Here is an 18545-nt window from a genome sequence, read left to right as displayed (position 1 = left end):
GATACAAATCAAAACCACAATTTACCTATCAGGATGACTATTATCAGAAAACAAAAAAAAAAAACATCTGCTGGTAAATCTGAACCCTTGTGAGTTATGTAAAATAGTATAACTACTACTGAAGACAGTATGGGAATTCCTATAAAAGAAAATATTAAACATAGGCTTAGTATGTGATCAAGAAATTCTACTTAAGAGAATTTATCCAAAAGCAGAGAAATCACAGGCTCAAAGAGGCATTTGTATACCAATGTTAACAACATTATTCACAACAGTCTAAAGGCAAAAGTTTCTGAGCACTAGCAGCTTATGTCTAATCCTGTCTACTCAGGAGGCTGGAATTTGAGGATCATGGTTCAAAGTCATGCATGGCAGGAAAGTCCATGAGACTCTTATATCCAATTATATTCCAGCAAAATTCTGGAAGTGGAGCTGTGGCTCAAGTGGTAGAGTGCCTCAAATAAGAAAATTAAGGGACAGTTTGAGCCCCAGTACTAATACACACGCACACACACACACACACACACACACACACACACACACACACGCACGCATGAAGGGTAGAAACTGCCCAAGTATCCACTTACAGGAAAGCAGATAACAAATGTAACAAACGAATACAAGGCTTTACGTTCATCTTATAAAAGAAGGAACTTCTGATAAATGCTAAAAAAGCAGGGACGAACCTTGAAGTTAAATGAAAGTAAGCTAGTCACAAAAAGACAATGTGAAATACCTAGACTCAAATTCAGGAACAGAAAGGCAATGGTTGTTAGGTATGGGATAAAGGGAAATAGTGGTTATTTATGTGTATGGGGTCTCTGATTAGGGGGAAATAGTACTCTGAAAATACACAGTAGTGTTGATCTTGCACAACCATGAGAACATTTAATACTACACCACTGATGGGCACATTTCAGAATGGCTAATTTTATGTTATGTATATTTTACTACAAGTTTAAAAAATCATACTGGTGAAGGAAATTGGATTATCCTAAACCAAAAGGCAATTGGAATTGACCTATCTGCGTTGGCACTGGTGTCAGGATCTTGTGTTTCTTTCCCTATCTGGGTGTGTGATCTGTCAACATGGCATCGATGTAATTTGCATGTGACCCAAAATGGAAAGGTGTGGTGTGTATAATCAAGGCTGAAAAATGATTCCAATCTGACTCAGAGATGCTGGAAATATGGATTTGTAATTTTAGAAAAGAGTGAGGGAGAGCACGTAAGACCAATGTTATACAACATTTAATTTGCCAGCGTTGATTGGAAGTAGCTAAGGTGTGGTGGAAAGAACACTTAAGTGTTTTCACAGTCAGAAATCCTGAGCTCAGATCCTAATTGTGTCCCTGAGGGACAGTGTGAACTTTAAAATTAGGATAATAAAACCTTTCTCAAAGGGTTTCTGAGAGCATAAGCTGCTCTCTAAAGAGCTATATGAACGCCATATACTGACCAAAGCGATGAAGGAATAGTGGTATTTATGGGAAACACCATAATACACTGGAAAGAACAACAAATGTAGTATCAAGAAGACTTGATTTCACCAGGGATCAAATTGTAGCTTTCCCTATTGGAGATTGCTGGACGTTGGGTAAATCTCTTTCATGAAGACACCTATTTAAAAAACAAAAACAAAAACAAAAAAAACCCTCAAGTTTATCTACCCCATAGGATAAGAGTTTAAATAAAGTAATTCATGTGCCCAGTACCTGACAGAGAAAACTTCAATGAGTGCTTATTTTCCTTTCCTTTCCCAGCAACTGCATACAGATGTGTACCGCACAGCTCTTTATGAAGTAGGAAGATGACAGGTAAAGCGTGGCTCCATCAGAATTCAAAGGCTTAAGAGCTAAGGGGTATATTATTGTCTTCTGGAGTCTCAAGGCTGATTGAACCTATTAGAAAGACCCAGAAAGACTTCATGAAAGATCTTGGTAGATTTGAATAAGGCCCTGGTGGTATCTGCCTAAGGATGATGCTCTCAAAAGACTGGAAAAAGAATGCAAGTGAGCTGGGAAATGTCACACAGGTTGATTTAACTGGAAAGTCATATGCTACATTATTTTTCTGTGTCATAGTTTTCTATTTCTGTCACAGAAAAGTATTATTAATGATCAACTACAAACAACCCAGATTGATCTCCTAGTTTCTCCAGGACAGAAGTGGGTCTTCTATGGATTATGATACTGGTTTCAGAAGGGTTGAATTCCATACTAGATCTTATGGGTATGAATCTAGTTTATTCGGGTTGTTGGCTAAAATCCTCTAAGCCTGATCCTCTCGAAAGAAAGAACAACCAGCCTACAAGATTAGTGAGATACACACAGGCCTTTATTTGTATGTGTGCAGACACACAGCATGCAATCATACAGAGAGGAGGAGAAGTTCTAAACAATGGATGCTCCGTGAAGGGGTGAATACTATTTGGAAAGCATTGGTTAGAAATTTTCATGGGTAACAGGAGACATATGAAAAATTTAATAAGATATTAGATTGGTCACAACAAATTATGCATTTGGAAAGCATCTGAAGTAGCTTGTCTAGGCACTGAATGGAACTATGACCATGGGATAAATGGAAATCATTTCTCGGCTGGCTCGTGGGAGGTCTCAGGAGGATAGAATAGAGCTCCAGCTTCTCATTCCATTGACCTCCACTGTGATCCTGGAGTGCAAAACATTCATCTTTTAAAAATGAAATCCACTGAATTACAGTCACTAGAGAGGATGGAAGAAATGCTGACAGGAAATATTTCCCATTAAACTTGGAGGAAGGGAAGGCAAGGGATGCAACACATTGATGGTCCCTAAGATAAGGCTGGAGGCCTGCAGCAAGCACACTGAGCAGACAGTAAACATTGAGATGAAGTGTGATAGCTGGTTTGAGCACTGTTTCCCAGATGTCACAAATTTCTTTGTGTTGTGGTCCAGCTAAAGAAGAGTCTCTGGTGCAGCAATCGTTTTGAGAGATGTGGAGGCAGAAGTAACAGGAGACTGTGGAGGACACTGGGCTGAAGAATGAACTGCAAACCAGGCGCAGCCATCCCTAATCTCAGCTCACTGGAGTTGGATCCCACTCAGTTAGGTCTTGCTTGATGGGCCCAGATTGCAGTACAAAGGCACCTTAAAGCACTCCCGGCAGGGTCTCTCAGGATCTGCCTGTTCTTGTGTGAGGGTGGCTGGGGCTCTCTGAGCTCCTTATCTAAACATGAACTTCTTATGACCAGTGGGGGGAAACATACCTTAGGGACTGTCCATAGAAGTGGATTAAGTTTTTTTGTCCATCATGGGGCTTGAACTCCGGGCCTGGGCATTGTCCCTGAGTTCTCCAGCTCAAGGCTACCACCCTACACCTTGAGCCACAGTACTACTTCTGCTTTCTAGTGGTTAAGTAGAGATAAAAGTCTCAGGGTCTTTAGAGCCTGGGCTGGCTTTGAACCTTGATCCTCAGATCTCAGTCTCCTGAGACTGAGCCACCATGCCAGCCTCAGAAGTGACCTTTGAGGAACTTAGGCTCAATGGTTTCCCTCATTCGTCATAATCAGTAGAAACCTTGGGCTCTACTAGCAGAGATCTGCAATAGAGCAAAATCTTGATACATAAGGACATATAATGTGAAGCTAATTGAAAGGACCTCCAGGATATTGAAACAAAAGCCATATAACGAATGATTGTTGTCCTTAATGTACTATGTTATCTCTCATCTCCTTTGCTGTCCCTGGGGTATCTCATATTGTTACAGTATCTCACTTTGTTATCTGATATATTGAATTTATTTGTATTTGGTTATTTGAAATTTGATAGGGAAGGGGGGAAAACCAAGATGGGTGGGAGGGGGGTGGGGGGGAGGGTAAATGGGTACCAAGACATGTGAAAGGGTATCAATGTATGTGAATTAATGCACCTTCTATCTGGCAAATATCATGTAACCCTTTTATTAATTACAATAAAAAATTTAAAAAAAAGAAGTGACCTTTGATCTTTTAAAACCTTAAGTTGTTTTAGGAATTTGATGAAAGTATGGATTTGTTTGCTTTCAGAAAGAAAACTATACAATAACACAATTTTGGTATTCAAATATTGTATTTACATACAACTCCAGGGGATTCACAAAGCTTCTGGGTCTCATTGGAATACCCAGGATTCACCTGAATTGTTCCCTCCCAGTGAAGAAGCCACAGTCACAGCAATACCCACCCAGTGCGTGGCCCTTTACCACAGTCAACACCGTTTGTGCCCCTCCAATGTGGCAAAGCTCTGGGAAATTGCTACTTGTTTACATAGTCTCCTATCAAATTTGGTTAAGGTTTCAGAAACACTGTCTCAACATGGATCAAGGGGCTGGGAGGATAGCCTAGTGGTAGAATGTCTGTCTAGTATACACAAAGCCCTAGGTTCGATTCCCTGGAAACATATATACAGAAAAAGCTGTATAGCTCTGGCTAAAGTGGTAGAGTGCTAGCCAATAAAAAGATCAAGGATAGTGCCCAGGCCCTGAGTTCAAGCCCCAGGACTGGAAAAAAAAATAGTCAACTTTGATCAAGGTGTATACACTGTATTCACAAACTAACATGTTGTTTGACCTTTGTACAACAACTTAAGGGAAATTAAAAAAAGTAGAAGTAAATAAAACAAAAAAGTACTGGATAATACCCAAATTTATGACAAGTTCAAAATTTTAAATGTGAATACAGGCAGTATACTGTAAGAGATTATAGTAGGAAAAACAACCACTCTAAGAAAATAAGGAGAAAAAAATGACAATGTTTTCAAAAGGTCTGTCTTAATACAGTATTCTTAGTCCTGTAAGAGTACTGCCATGAAAGTTGAAAACTGGAGGTAAGAAGAGTTAGGAGAAAGAAATCATTGAAGTCTAACAAAACCATCGAGGTAGCAAAACAGGCTGATGAGGATGAATGTGGAGAAAAGAATGATTGATAGGTCTAAAGTTGGGTCCTTCTATGTCATCCTACACCAGAATTAATTCCAAATGGATCAAAGACCTTGAGGTAAAAGCAGACACCCTGAAAACTTTACAAGAAGGAAGAGGCGATATATTAGGGTTTCTTGGCACAGGAAGAAACTTTCTTAATAAAGATCCAGAAACAACAAATTAAATAAATTTTGGACAAATGGGACTGCATTAAACTGCAGAGCTTCTGTATAGCAAAGGACATAGCAAATTAAATAGAAAGCCCACAGAATGGGAGAAGATCTTCACTAGCCATACAACAGACAACGGCCTCATATCTATAATATATCTACAACTAAAAAATTGAATCTCTCCAAAACAAATCTTCAAAGAAACAACCATCCCATTAAAAGGTGGGTTAAAGACTTAAAGAGAGACTTCTCTGAAGAGGAAATAAGAATGGCCTATAGACACATGAAGAAATGCTTGACATCTCTGGCCATAAAAGAAATGCAAATCAAAACAATTCTGAGATTCCACCTTATTCCAGTTAGAATGGCCAGGATCAAGAAATCTAATAACAACAGATGCTGGAAGGGATGTGGCCAGGAGGGATCACTACTACAATGTTGGTGGGAGTGTAAACTCGTTCAACCACTCTGGAAAGCATTTATAGCGGTTCATCAAAAGACTAAACACAGTTCCCCTGTGACCCAGCAATCCCACTCTTTGGCATTTACCCAAATGTCCAGAAACAAGAACATACTAAATCCACTAGCACAACTATGTTTATTGCAACACTGTTTACCATAGCAAAGATATGGAACCAACCCAGATGCCCATCAGTAGATGACTGGATTAAGAAGATGTGGTATTTATACGCAATGGAATTCTATGATGCCATTGGAAAGAATGACATTGTTCCATCCATAAGGAAATAGAAACACTTAGAAAACAATCACATTAATTGAAGTAAGCCAGACCCAAAGGAACATAGGCTCAATGGTTTCCCTCATTTGTAATAATTGTTACACATCTAGAACTCTCCTAGCAGAGGATTAGAATAGCCCAAAACCTGGGTACATGAGGTCATATAGGATGAGACTAAATGAAAGGATCTCTAGGATATGGAAACAAAGGTTTTAGCTTGTATGATTGTTGTTCTTAATGTACTATGTTATTTCTCTTCTCTTTTTTCCCCTTATAGTTAATCTTATATACAATACATCTTACCTGATGTATTGTATATATGTTTACTTGAAATAGGGAAGGGAAACGGGAAAAGAAGATGATTTGGAGGGGCTGGGGGAAGGGAAATGGGGACAAAACCATGAGAAGCGGTATCAATGTGTGAGAAGTAGTGCACCTACTACCTGATAAATATAACTGCAATCCCTCTATACATTATCCTGACAATAAAAAACATTTAAAAAAAGAATTATTGATATGTGATTAGGAAATATTCGTTGGTCTTAGGAAAGAAGAGCTTAACAGCTGCCTCTTTTCCTCCTACAGTCTCTCTGCTCCTTCTCTCCTCTTCTTTTTCTTTTTTTTTCTTTTTTTTTTGGCCAGTCCTGGGCTTGAGCTCAGGGCCTGAGCACTGTCCTTGGACTTTCTCAAGGCTAGAACTCTACCACTTGAGCCTCAGCACCACTTCTGGCTTTTTTCTATGTATGTGGTACCGAGGAATCGAACCCGGGTCTTCGTGCATGCTAGGCAAGCACTTTAACCACTAGGCCAATCTCCCGGCCCTTCTTTTTCTTCTTTTCTCCTCTGTCCTCCTCACCTCTCCTTTGAGAAATCTTCATTTTTAGGCAAGATCTCTCAGTTGGTAAGAATGATGGCTGCAGTAACTCCAAGGTATGTAAAGTTCACAGAGAAACCCGCCCAATGAAAGAGAATATGTCATAGTCTCAGCATCTATATCAGCTCCCTCCCCAAAGAGTGAGATTGATCCTGTATGGATCATTCATTCTTTCAATGATCTATCATACGCAAAGAGGTGGGTGTCAGTGGCCCACATCTATAATCCTAGCAACTCAGGAGGCTGAGATCTGAGGATTGAGGTTCAAAGTCAACTGGGGCACTCAGTGGCTCTTATCTCCATTCACCACCAAAAAGCTGGAAATGGAAGTATGGTTCCAGCAGTGGAGCACTGGCCTAGAGCACAAAAGCTTGGGGACCAGCACACACACACACACACACACACACACACACACACACACGCACACACCCCTTAAAAGAATAGTATAGATGTGTATTTTTAAGCATGGTGGCTGCAGACTCCACTGTCTCCAGATTCTCTAGAATCTCTCCAGATTCTGTCTGGAATCTCATCACTCTGTTCCCTTCCACTTCTGTAGTTCCTATTTGTCATTGCTTTTGGTTTTTGTACCCTGTGTCATATATATACATATACATATATATTTATTTGATTTGAAGAAGGGAAAGGGAATAAGAAAACGGTGAGACAAAGGACAAAGGGTGAACCAATGTAATAGCAACACTCACAAGACACTATGTTGGAAATGAACTTTACAACATGGCATGGAGGAGAGCCCTGGAGAAAGGGGAGGTGGCAAAGGAGCAGATAGGAAAGTGGGAAAAAAACAAGGGAGGGGATAACAATGTTCAAGATATGTAGTCATTAGCCGGATGTGGTGGCTCACATCTATAATCCTAGCTACTCAGGAAGCTGAGATCTGAGGATCAAGGTTCAAAGCCAGCCTGGGCACTAAAGACAATGAAACTCTTATCTTCAATTAACCATTAGAAAATCAGAAGTGGCTCTGTGGCTCAAGGGGTAGGGTGGTAGCCTTGAGCTGAAAAGCTCGGGAACAGCGCCCACGTAGTCCAAACCCACAATGAACAACAACAAAAAGATGCGTATTCATTGCCTTATGTAACAGTAACTCCTCTGTACAACAGCATTACAATAAATTTTAAAAAATAGTACCATTTCCCCAAAGTTACCTTCAACTTAATCAATGGAATCTGTGAATGTATTATATTATATTGCAAGAGGGATTTTGTAGATGTGATTAAATTACGAATCTTGAGTTGGAGATTATACTTTATTATCTGGGTGAACCCAGTGAAAAAAATGCTAAAACAACAACACCAACAAAAAAACTGACTGTAAAGTAAGAAAAGTTATAGAGCACAATACAGAACATCTTATCTTTATTTTTTAAAGTTTCTTAAATTTATGCAAGAATAAACATCTGGAAAATATACTTTAAGATGACAACAAAGTTATTTCTGAGAGGTTGTGTTTATTTCCTTTGCTTATATGCAGCTTCTACCTTTCCTTCCACGCTTATAGATGATGCATATAATTTGGAACTATCAAAGCTAAGAGGTAAACAGGAAGAAACAGCAATTACAGAGAAAGTGTTGATTTTTTGAAAAATCCATTTTGGTATGCATTTGCACAGGGAACACTGGAGCTTGTTTATAAACCAAGATGTTGCATTTGGGAGAGCTGAAAAAGAAGGTGCTTAAATAATAGGTACCAGAAAGGAGTCAAGTTTCTGAGAAAAGAGTTAAGGGGAGAAAGTATCCCATAAATTCTAGGGTGAAGAAAAGGCTCAGAACAATCAGCAGGTTATTAATGGGAAGGCATCAGAAATCAGTAACCCTGGTCTTCTAAGAAAGAGATGTAAGCAAGAGGGATAACATGGATTAGGACTCAGGAAAAGCAGAAACAACTGAGCTCCAGTGACTTAAGTGATAAATCACCAGACTTGAGGGAAAAAGCTAAAGGACAGTTCCCAGGCTGAATTTAAGCCCGAACACAGAAAAAAAGAGAATAAAAGAAAGAAAAAGAGAAAAAGAAAGAAAGAAAGAAAGAAAGAAAGAAAAGAAGAAAATAAAATCTTGTAGGTCACCAGCTTATCAGTGAACAGTGACCACTCATTTATAATGTATCTATTATGGACCAGGTATTTTATATACATTCTTCTCTTGTTTACAAGACAGCCGTAATTGATGGGTAGGGCAATTGATACTAAGAGATTCAGGAAACTGTCCTGTCATCTAGCTAGTATGAGGCAGAATTGGCATTCTAACCCAGCCTGCTGCCTCCTTTTCTTGTTAACATTCAGCTTTGCAATTTTATAAGTGAATATTTGCATAAAATGTTTTGGAAAGCACTGCTCCAGTGAGTCACAGAGCAAAGTCTATCTGAGAGGGAGGGGTGGTTGGTGACAGAGCAGTCGTTTAGGTTGCCTATAAGTAGTAAATCTGCTGAGCAGAAAGATAACAAAGAGTTGGGAAGGTCACACTCTAAAGAGCTTCCTGTGTCAGCACACACTATCATCCATAGTACTTTGAGGTATTATTACTTAAATGATTTATACTCGTTCATTTCCTGTTTATTCTCTTCACATTACGTTGTTTTAAAAAATTCATTCTTAGCTATCAAGGCTATGGGAGTCCAGTCTTTAGACAATGGATTCCTAGAGAGTTGCAATGCTAATTTGTTCTGTGATAGCTCTGAGACCCACTACAGCCTTTTGAATCTACACAATGCTATGAAGCTCAGCTTAATGTGTAATTTATCAGCCTGGGAGATCTCTGCCCACTGGCCCCCACCCACACTTGTGTCCTGAGGACTGACTGTCTCAGAACCCACTATGGATGTTGTTTTCTTCTAGGGCTGTACCAAGAATGACTCAGTCAGATAAGAAAGCCAATGCCTGAAAGAATTCACAAATGCCTAAAAGAATTCACCTTTACAAAAGTACCAATAAACATTGCAGACTTTATTAAAGATTTTGTAGGGAAGTTAGAGGATGAAGTTATAGCAGTCATTCAAAGTTCACTTTTAAATTGCTTCTTCTTCATGCAACCCAAGGCATCTTTCTAAAATTATACTAGAACTTTAAATTCAAATGTATTATCCTTATTGGAAAGGCTTGTGTAGAGACTTGGTCTAAGGATCAAGAATTAAGATAAGCATCAAGCTCCAAACACTTACCAAAGTGTTTTGACCCAATATCCTACAAAGTGCTAGTCAAAATAGAATGTCTTGCATAAGGAGAGCCCTGGTATAATTCATTCATCTAGTTATAAAAGGATTAAGATAATGGTTGATTATTTTTACATGAAAGTCTCACCAATGTCATTGTGAACAGCATGGGATATTGTACTCACAATCTGACATCTTGAATTGGAATCCCTTTGTACAACTACTTAATAATTTAAAAAAGAAAAAAAAAGAATGCATTTTCAAAAAGAAGGAAGATATTTGAGGAAATCCAGGAAGGAAGGTCTTTGTCAGAACCCAGAGGAACAGGGAAAGAATTTCTTGTACTAATTTTCTTTCTAAAGATTCTTCTTCCAGGCCCAAATTTGGAGGGTCTGAGTTTCACTTGATTGAACTTTTCAAGGTAAGCATAGCTTCTATAAGCTCACAGAGGTTATCTCCTACTCCCAGTCTTTGGAAAAGTAATCCATTGTGTTAGTCATAGACCTGAAACTTGTATGCTCCATGCCCACTTTAATCTTCATCACCTCACTTCTCCCTCAAAGTCTGCTGGAGCATGGTAGCAGGGTAGAGATGCTGAAGTTCAGAGGATGAAGAGTAGCCATGGGATTATTTTACAAGATGAACCTTGCCTGCAATCTCAAAATAAATACAATTGCTTCTTGAATGAGGACTGGGAAACATGCCATTGGCCTTCTCCCTGTTTGCATGTGGACGCTGGAAACATTCCCCAGAACTGTCCTGATTGAAAACGCTCAGCAAGAAGAACGCCAGCCTCCGAGACTATCGTCAACCTCTGCCCTTGTGAGCCTGGAGATTGGGTAGGGACAGAATTTCTGACATAACCTTTGGTAGGAAAACCAGGGATCCTTGGGAAAAGTGATTAAGAGTCTGACCCATGGACTCTTTGTGTATGTATTTGAGTGATTTCAAGGCTTTTGGAAGAGGATTTTACATTTTACTGCTCTATAAAGTGGTTGGATGAGATATCTTCCTGTTGTATCATCAAGTTGGCACCCTAAGGCTGAGTGGAGGGAATTGCTTCCTGCTTCCTGCTCTCCATCAGATATGCACACAGAAAGTAGAATCTCTTAGGGCTTTTCTCCAGGCCTTCTTGGGGTTCTTTCTCCTCTGTCAGCCTTTCCATAGGTTTTCTTTAAGTTATGGGAGCATCAATTGCCTTAATGTATTAATAAACCTCTTCTGAATATCCCTCATCTTTTTTTCTCTTTTCTTTCAGATGGGACATGAGGTCAGGTTTTGGGGGTACAGAGGAAGAAGGGCTAGACAGGCTTATTTGTGCCTCTGTGAGTTCTGAATCATGTGGTTCTGCTCTAGCTCTGAATCAGATACATAAAATTCAATTGGAGTCAGACATAATAAGGGCATCCCACTGGAGTTGCTTTTTTTAAATTTTTATTTAAAACAATTTTTTTTTTGCTAGTCCTGGGACTTGACCTCAGGACTTGGGCATTATCCCTGAACTTCTTTTGTTCAAGGTTAGCACCCTACCACTTGAGGCAGCTTTTTAAATTTTTTTGTAATTTATTAGAGATAAGAAACGCATAGGGCCAGGAGTTTGGCCTAGTGGGTAAAGTGTTTGCCTAACATGCATGAAGACCCGGGTTTAAATCCTCGGTACCACATATAGAAAAAAGCCAGAAGTGGTGCTGAGGCTCAAGTGGTAGAGCTCTAGCCTTGAGAAAGTCCAAGGACAGTGCTCAGGCCCTGAGCTCAAGCCCAGGACTGGCAAAAAAAAAGAAACGCATAGACTTTTCTGCCTGGGCTGACGTTGAACTGCAATCCTCAGATCTCAGCCTCCTGAGTACCTAGGGCTACATACATCAGCCACCAGCGTCCAGCCACTTTTTTTTTTTAAAACTCCTGGGATAATTCTTGGTGCTCAGTCCAGGAGTACAGCCTGACTGTTAGTGAGAGTTTTGAAACTCATCAGCAGGGAATTTAGAGTTAAACTTGACTTATATCCAACTATGTCTCTACTTCTTATCTGCCCTAGGATAAGAACTGGAAGTCAGGAATTTCCTTGCAAATAACCCCTTGCACTTCATGAAGGGAGAGAAATGATAGGTAAGAAGCGATTTGGTAGCATGAGTCTAAACCTTCCCTACATTCTTGCTTCATTCTGATATTCCACACACAAAAACATTTGATTAGAAGAGCCCTATTTCCCTTTCCTGATTAACAGCTAGAAAGTTGACACAATAGGACTAAGTTTTCTTTCAGGATGATGGTCAGGGCTGATTTCATATCACTATGGTCCAGGCTAACACAAGCCATGGGCATCAAGACAACCACAGTGACAACAGCAGCAGCATAGAATGGTGGATTCAGCACTGCCCTTCTCTTCTTGGCACATGGTGGAATCACTAGAGCCTGCAGCCCAGACATTTCTTTTCTCACTCTGAGCACTAATTACTGCATGGCTTATACAGCCAGCCCTGATTTACTATAGGGTAATGATTTGGTATTGTCTATGGCTTTGGTTTTGTATTCACATGAAGGGTGGGTATTGTCTATGGCTTTGGTTTTGTATTCACATGAAGGGTGGTAACTTGGGCATATAGAATGGACTCAAATAATCTACATATAACTCTCATTTATGTAACTGAATGCAATGCCTACTTTGAGCTGCCATCCTAGTGATGTATGTTCATTTTTCCTTTGAAGTGGGGGTGGAGAATGTATTGGATCTGTGAATGAGCATGCTTATTTGTCCCTGTCATGTCTCACAGCCCTTTGAGCCCACCATCCTCTACCCATTCTTGCTATATCTGAAAGTATTTCTTTAAACATCTATCGCCAGGCACCAGTGATTCATGCCTATAATTCTAGCTACTCAGGAGGCTGAGATCTATGGATCATGGTTCAGAGACACCCCAGGTAGGGAAGTCCATGAGATATTTACCTCCAGGTAACCACCAGAAATGGAGCTGTCTCTCAAGCAATAGACCACAAGGATTGAGTAAAAGCATTCAAGGACAATGCCCAGACCCTGAGTTCAAACCCCAGGACTGGTACACACACACACACACACACACACACACACACACACACACACACATTTGTGGTAGTTTGGCTTTCCAAGAATGACCCTTGGACTCCAGGGTGGCAAAAAAACACTTTAACCTTCATTTCTTCTTACAGGATTTATTAGCTTTTAGATCATAAATTTTGTTAATACATGAAGTACAGAAAAACACTCTAATTGGAGTGTTTTGGGTTTTAAAACAGAACACCCAATAGAAAGAGATTTAGGGATGAGGGTAAAACATGTCTATTAACCAGAAGCATGGAGGTGAGGAGAGTAAAAGGATTGCTTGTTTCCTTTGCCCTCAAAGGTGCAGAAGTCTTTCTGCCTTTCCCCATGCATCCCTAGCATGTGAATGGCTCTCCTTAGGTTGTCCCTCAAGGAAGAAGAAGGCTAGATGGATAGTGCTATTCCAGACATTATACCTCATGCAATGTTCCAAAGGTAGTTAGCAAAATGTCTTCCATGCTTTTGTCTTTTCAAATTCCAGAATGTCAAAGACATAAATGGACCTGTCAAAGAAGGATAGGATATTACTCAGGCTATCTTTTACAACAGGGAGGACATTCGTGTACGGGGAACATCCCTAATGAGTAAATAATACCGTCTCATTCTACAGAGGACACAACTGAGGCTCAATTAAATGTTCCAGCTTCCTCTAAATGATGATGCTAGTCTGCTTCCAAAATCCTGAGGTTTGACTTTGTGTATTTATATAAAGATTTACAACACAGGGTGAGGAGACTCCATATTCTGACTCTTAGCCTTCAGAGTTCTCGATTCATTGAACTGGCCAGTGATGTTGGGAAAGATGTTGATAAAGGCTGATGCTTATGCTTGAGGGATGAAATAGTTTCTTCATCTCTTCAAGAGAAGAAAAATCCATTGTAGGACCAGATAACTTTGAGGACGCAGTCAGGATGTACAATAGGGCTTTGCAGATACAATCCCACTGAATTATGACAGCCACTTATCACTTATGGATGATTTAAGTGCCTTGCTCAAAGGTAACAGGGGTAGCAAGTATCAGTGCTAGTATTTGAAATCTAAGTGACTCCAAACACCGTGCTCTTTGCCACTAGATCATGACAAGTTACCTCCAGAGAAAAAAATAACATAGAGGAGCATGATAAAAAATGTCTACCCTCAAAGCTCATACCAACTCCCTGTAACATGCCAGCAGTGGCTTCATGGAGACCTGGAGTTTACCACTCTTATGTTCTTGAATTTTTTGGTGCTCCATTGATTTTGCTTTGCCAAGAGGAATGGCTGAAGTGGCATGGTGGCAGTGCTGGAGGCTGTCCTTCAGTGTCTAGTTTTTGCTCTTATTATTTTAGACTGTTGAGACCACCAGAAGATGAAGAAGCCCAGTGCACTTTCCTGAGAGATGATGGGAGATCCATGCAGATCAAGGCTCTGCAGTCAAAAGCCAGCACCAACTGCCATTTGAAAATAAGATCAGCACGAGCATTTCAATCTCCACCAAGCCCTTCTGCCTATGGTTGCTCATGAGTCCAAGAGACCAGCAGAGGCTCCAGTCAAAAGTAGAAAAAAGCAACAATTATTGTTTGTGAGCACTACCTTTGGGTATAGAGTTTACATTCATAATCTGTTTTGAGCTACCTGCTTTCCAAAGCCATTTATACATTTAAAAGCAAAATATGCTTGCGTGACATACAGAATCAAAGGAACATGAACCAGTGGAACTTTAAGGCAGCATTTAAATTAAATCCTTTCATCTCACCCAGGGAAAAACTAAGACTGAGAGATGAAACCAGCCTGTTCCAAACCACAGTTTCTTATAGCCTGAGCTAGGGTTTTGGGCCAAGTCTTTAAAGTCTCATTTCCAGAATTCTCCTTGCTACCTTGTCTTCCCTAACTATATTTGCAATAAGCATTCGTTGCAGATAATCTCAAGTTGCTTATGGTCTTAAGTTCTAATGACACCCATGTCATAAGATCTGCATGTGAAACATTTATGAAATACAAGCCGGAAATGATTAGAAATCAGTGTTGAGCTGTCATAATTGAGCATACATTGTCCCATGACATTTGTGAAATTATGGATGTGGCCTCTCCTCTGTAGATCTTGGAAGCTTCTTGGATACTCAGCATAGTTTTTAGAGATCATCCAAGGTGAGGGCCAGAAAGAAGACATCTTTTACAGTGTGACCAGTAAATCTAATCAGCAGTTGGGGCTGAGAACTGTATTCTGGATTGTGAGTTGAGTTCCTAATGATGGATGGTGTTTTCATCTTTGCACCCTCTGGTTCATAGAACAATGGAGTAATGGTTGCTTAAAACGGGGGACATGCGTAGTCATTTACAGAGAGCAACTACAACAGTGGAAAGTGCATTGACTTTGTCCTCGAAAATACCTATCTACCTTTCAGTCTTGTCACTTAGCAGCTAAGTACCTTTGCATTCAGTAGTCTCTCTGAACTTCCTATAAAATGAATATATGGATGATAGTAACTTCCCACTGACATTAGGAAACTCTATTAAAATTCTTTAGCTTTCTTTCTTTTCTTTTCTTTTTAAAGACTACACAGTGCCCAAGTTTTACACCAATGACCTTTTCCAATATGCAGGGGAGAAGCACAGGCCCCCTTACAGGTGGATTGGTTTGGGGCCACGATGTTCGGGAACCGGAATTCACATTGACCCTCTGGGAACCAGTGCCTGGAAGGCCTTGGTTCAGGGCCACAAGTGCTGGCGCCTGTTTCCAGTAGCACTCCTCGAGAGGAAGGCAGAACCCACAAGATGAAGCGGTCGCCTGGTTTCATGTTATTTACCCCCGGACCCAGCTTCCAATCTGGCCATCTCAATGTAAACTCCTGGAAATCTTACCAAAACCAGGAGAGACTGTCTTTGTGCCAAGGGGCTGGTGGCATGTTGTCCTCGATCTCGACACTACCATTGCCATTATCCAGAACTGTGCCAGCAGTACCAACTTCCCTGTTGTGTGGCACAAGACTGTAAGAGGGAGACCACAGTTATGAAGGAAGTGGTATAGAATCCTGACACAGGAGCACCCTGAGCTGGCAGTCCTGGCAGATGCAGTCAACCTCCAGGAATCCACGGGGATTGCCTCCGAGCTCCAGCTCCAGCTCCAGCTCCAGCTCCAGCTCCAGCTCCTCCGACTCAGACTCAGAGTGTGAGACTGGATCTGAAGGCGTTGGGACGATGCACCATAGGAAGAAGAGGAGGACGGGCAATGTGGTGGGGAACTAGACCCCACCTCACAGGATGACTGCGTGAGCAAAGAGCGCAGCTCCTCCAGGCGACCACACCCAGCAGCTGGTGGAGGAGGACGCACCCAGAGGGGCAGGACCCAGGGAGGGCAGCCCAGCACACAGGGGAAGGCAGCGGAGAGCCTGAGGAAGAGGAGGATCTTGGAGTGAGAAGCCCTCACAGCATCTGCTGCCATGGTTTGTTCTCTGTCCTAAAGGCAAGATCGTGTGAGTGGTGCCATGGAGACCCTTTACCGAGTTAATCAAAGTGAATCCATGTTATTGTTTGATAAAAATAAAAGCCTTCTCAAAGAATTTTTTTCCCAGTCCCGGGACTTGAACTCAGGGCCTGAGCACTGTCCTTAGGCTTTCTCAAGGCTAAAGCTCCACCACTTCAGCCATAGCACCGCTTTCATTTTGTTTTTTTCCCCCATGTATGTGGTACCGAGGGATTGAGCCCTGGTCAATGCATGATAGGCAAACACTCTACTACTAGGCCAAACTCCTGGCCCCCATAGATTTTTATTACTGTTCAAAATGGAATAAAAAAGTTAAAAGTGGGAAATGAAAGATGATTATAAGAAATTAGATAATAGAGTTGTAATTGTTTGTAGATTTTTTGTTTCTTCTTCCAGAATTTGTCTGTCTGTGTGTGTGTGTGTGTGTGTGTGTGTGTGTGTGTGTGTGTGAGACAGAGAGAGAGTATCTGCACATACAAATACACATGCACTCTTAAAAGGAAAGTAATATTAAAAAACTAGGATTGTATAGTTCAAGTTCATGGCTATGAGCTACAATTGCTCTGATGCTTCCCTACTCTAGTTATTTGGTGACAGTTGAAAGAAATAACAAAGATAGGTTGAAAGAGAAATGCAAAGCCAATGGAAAAAAGATTTGAGAGGCCTAATGATTTCTAACAGTTACTTTCAAGAGTCCCTTAAGGCATAGTCACTTCCTATTCTGAGAAGACTCACATCATTGTAAGGTAAAACATAAGGTATGTAGTGATGGTGCCTGAGCTGGTCTGGGCCTAAACAGTGTCAGAGTCAGGGGGCAGGGTCATAGAAAACCTGAGAGTCTCTCAAGTTCAAGGCACGGGAATGGTACATAAGCTATCATCCAAGTCCCCACCCCTGCCTCTAGGAATTCAGGCCTGCCTATCATCTAGGAGGTGAGACTTGGCCTTTCTCCACCACGAAGACAAGATGGCACCAGTTAAACTCAATTCCCTGCACACCACGAGGCCAACATGACGCCGGTCAGACCCAGCATTCCCATTTCAGTGTTACCCAGAAGAGCAGGTGAATTGACACAGATGGAGTGAAGTCTCAGCCCTGCTCTGACTGGAAAGCTTTCTCTCTCACAAAAGACCTTGGTCACAGCCTGAGAAGCCTTTCTGACCAGCAGCATTTATTTGTATATGGTTTAAAAGGAAGAGAGGAGAAGAATGGAAGGGAGACCAAAAAGAGCTTATTCAAGTTAAATATTAATTTAGGGAAAGCAACATTCATACCCAAGCCAACCTAGAGTTGATCCAAAAGTCAACAGCTAAGAGAGCCAGAGCAAACACACTGGCCAAATCTCCAATGCTGATATTGTCTGGCAGGGACTCTGGCACTGGGGAGAATATGAAGACTACTGAATCCTTTCCAACTCTAGCAGCCTCCATTTCTGCCCTTAATTCCCAACAGCAGGAGAGACTCAATGTATCTGTTGATTGAGACCTTGTCCACAGGAACCTGTGTTTGTGGAATTTATGAGAAGCAGATGAAGGGTGACTGTCATTCGAAACAAAGCTGGGCCCAGGCTGGGCATGCCAAGGGAAAATGGTTCCATCAAAACTAATCCTTGCCAGAGGGGTGATTTGTTCTGCCAGACGACTCAGAACAACCTTGGATTTTTCTTTGCAACATGTCTCAGATCCCAATAAGCTTTTATAATGCTTTCTGATATGATTTGACATGCAAATCTTGTTTAGACCAAAAAAAAAAGAACTAGGCTTAGTGTAGGAGACATTTCCAGTGAATCCACTTATAAAGTTATATGACCTTGAATAAGTCACGTACAATTTATATTTCTAAATTTGAACATGTGTGAGAAGATTAAGTTCTAACCTATTTCCTTTCATTATTCTATTGCTAATGGCAGTCTCCAAAGTTACTGATGTGCAATCTGGTATTTCCTAGAAGAAGTCATAGAACAGAAAGGCTCACTAACTACATTAAAACGTTCAGTTACAAGGATTCTAAAATTAGTGAAAAGAAAAGCAAGCAGTAGAAAGATCTGGATATATTAGCACTCTGAGATAGGACGTGGTGAAGGAGAAAATCCATATTATCTTAGTGCTGTTCTGTCC

General features: G+C 40.8%; 1 pseudogene; it reads left to right on the top strand.

Moving 5' to 3' along the window:
* Positions 1-10615: 10615 nt before the first annotated feature.
* On the top strand, positions 10616-16360 carry LOC150053605 (bifunctional arginine demethylase and lysyl-hydroxylase JMJD6-like; annotated as a pseudogene).
* Positions 16361-18545: the final 2185 nt, after the last annotated feature.

This window comes from Megascapheus bottae, chromosome 16, assembly GCF_031878675.1.
Source record: "Megascapheus bottae isolate mThoBot1 chromosome 16, mThoBot2.hap1, whole genome shotgun sequence".
In the NCBI taxonomy this organism is placed as follows: Eukaryota; Metazoa; Chordata; class Mammalia; order Rodentia; family Geomyidae; genus Megascapheus; species Megascapheus bottae.
Note: the sequence above shows the minus strand (reverse complement) of the source record. Positions and strands in the feature narration are given on the sequence as shown.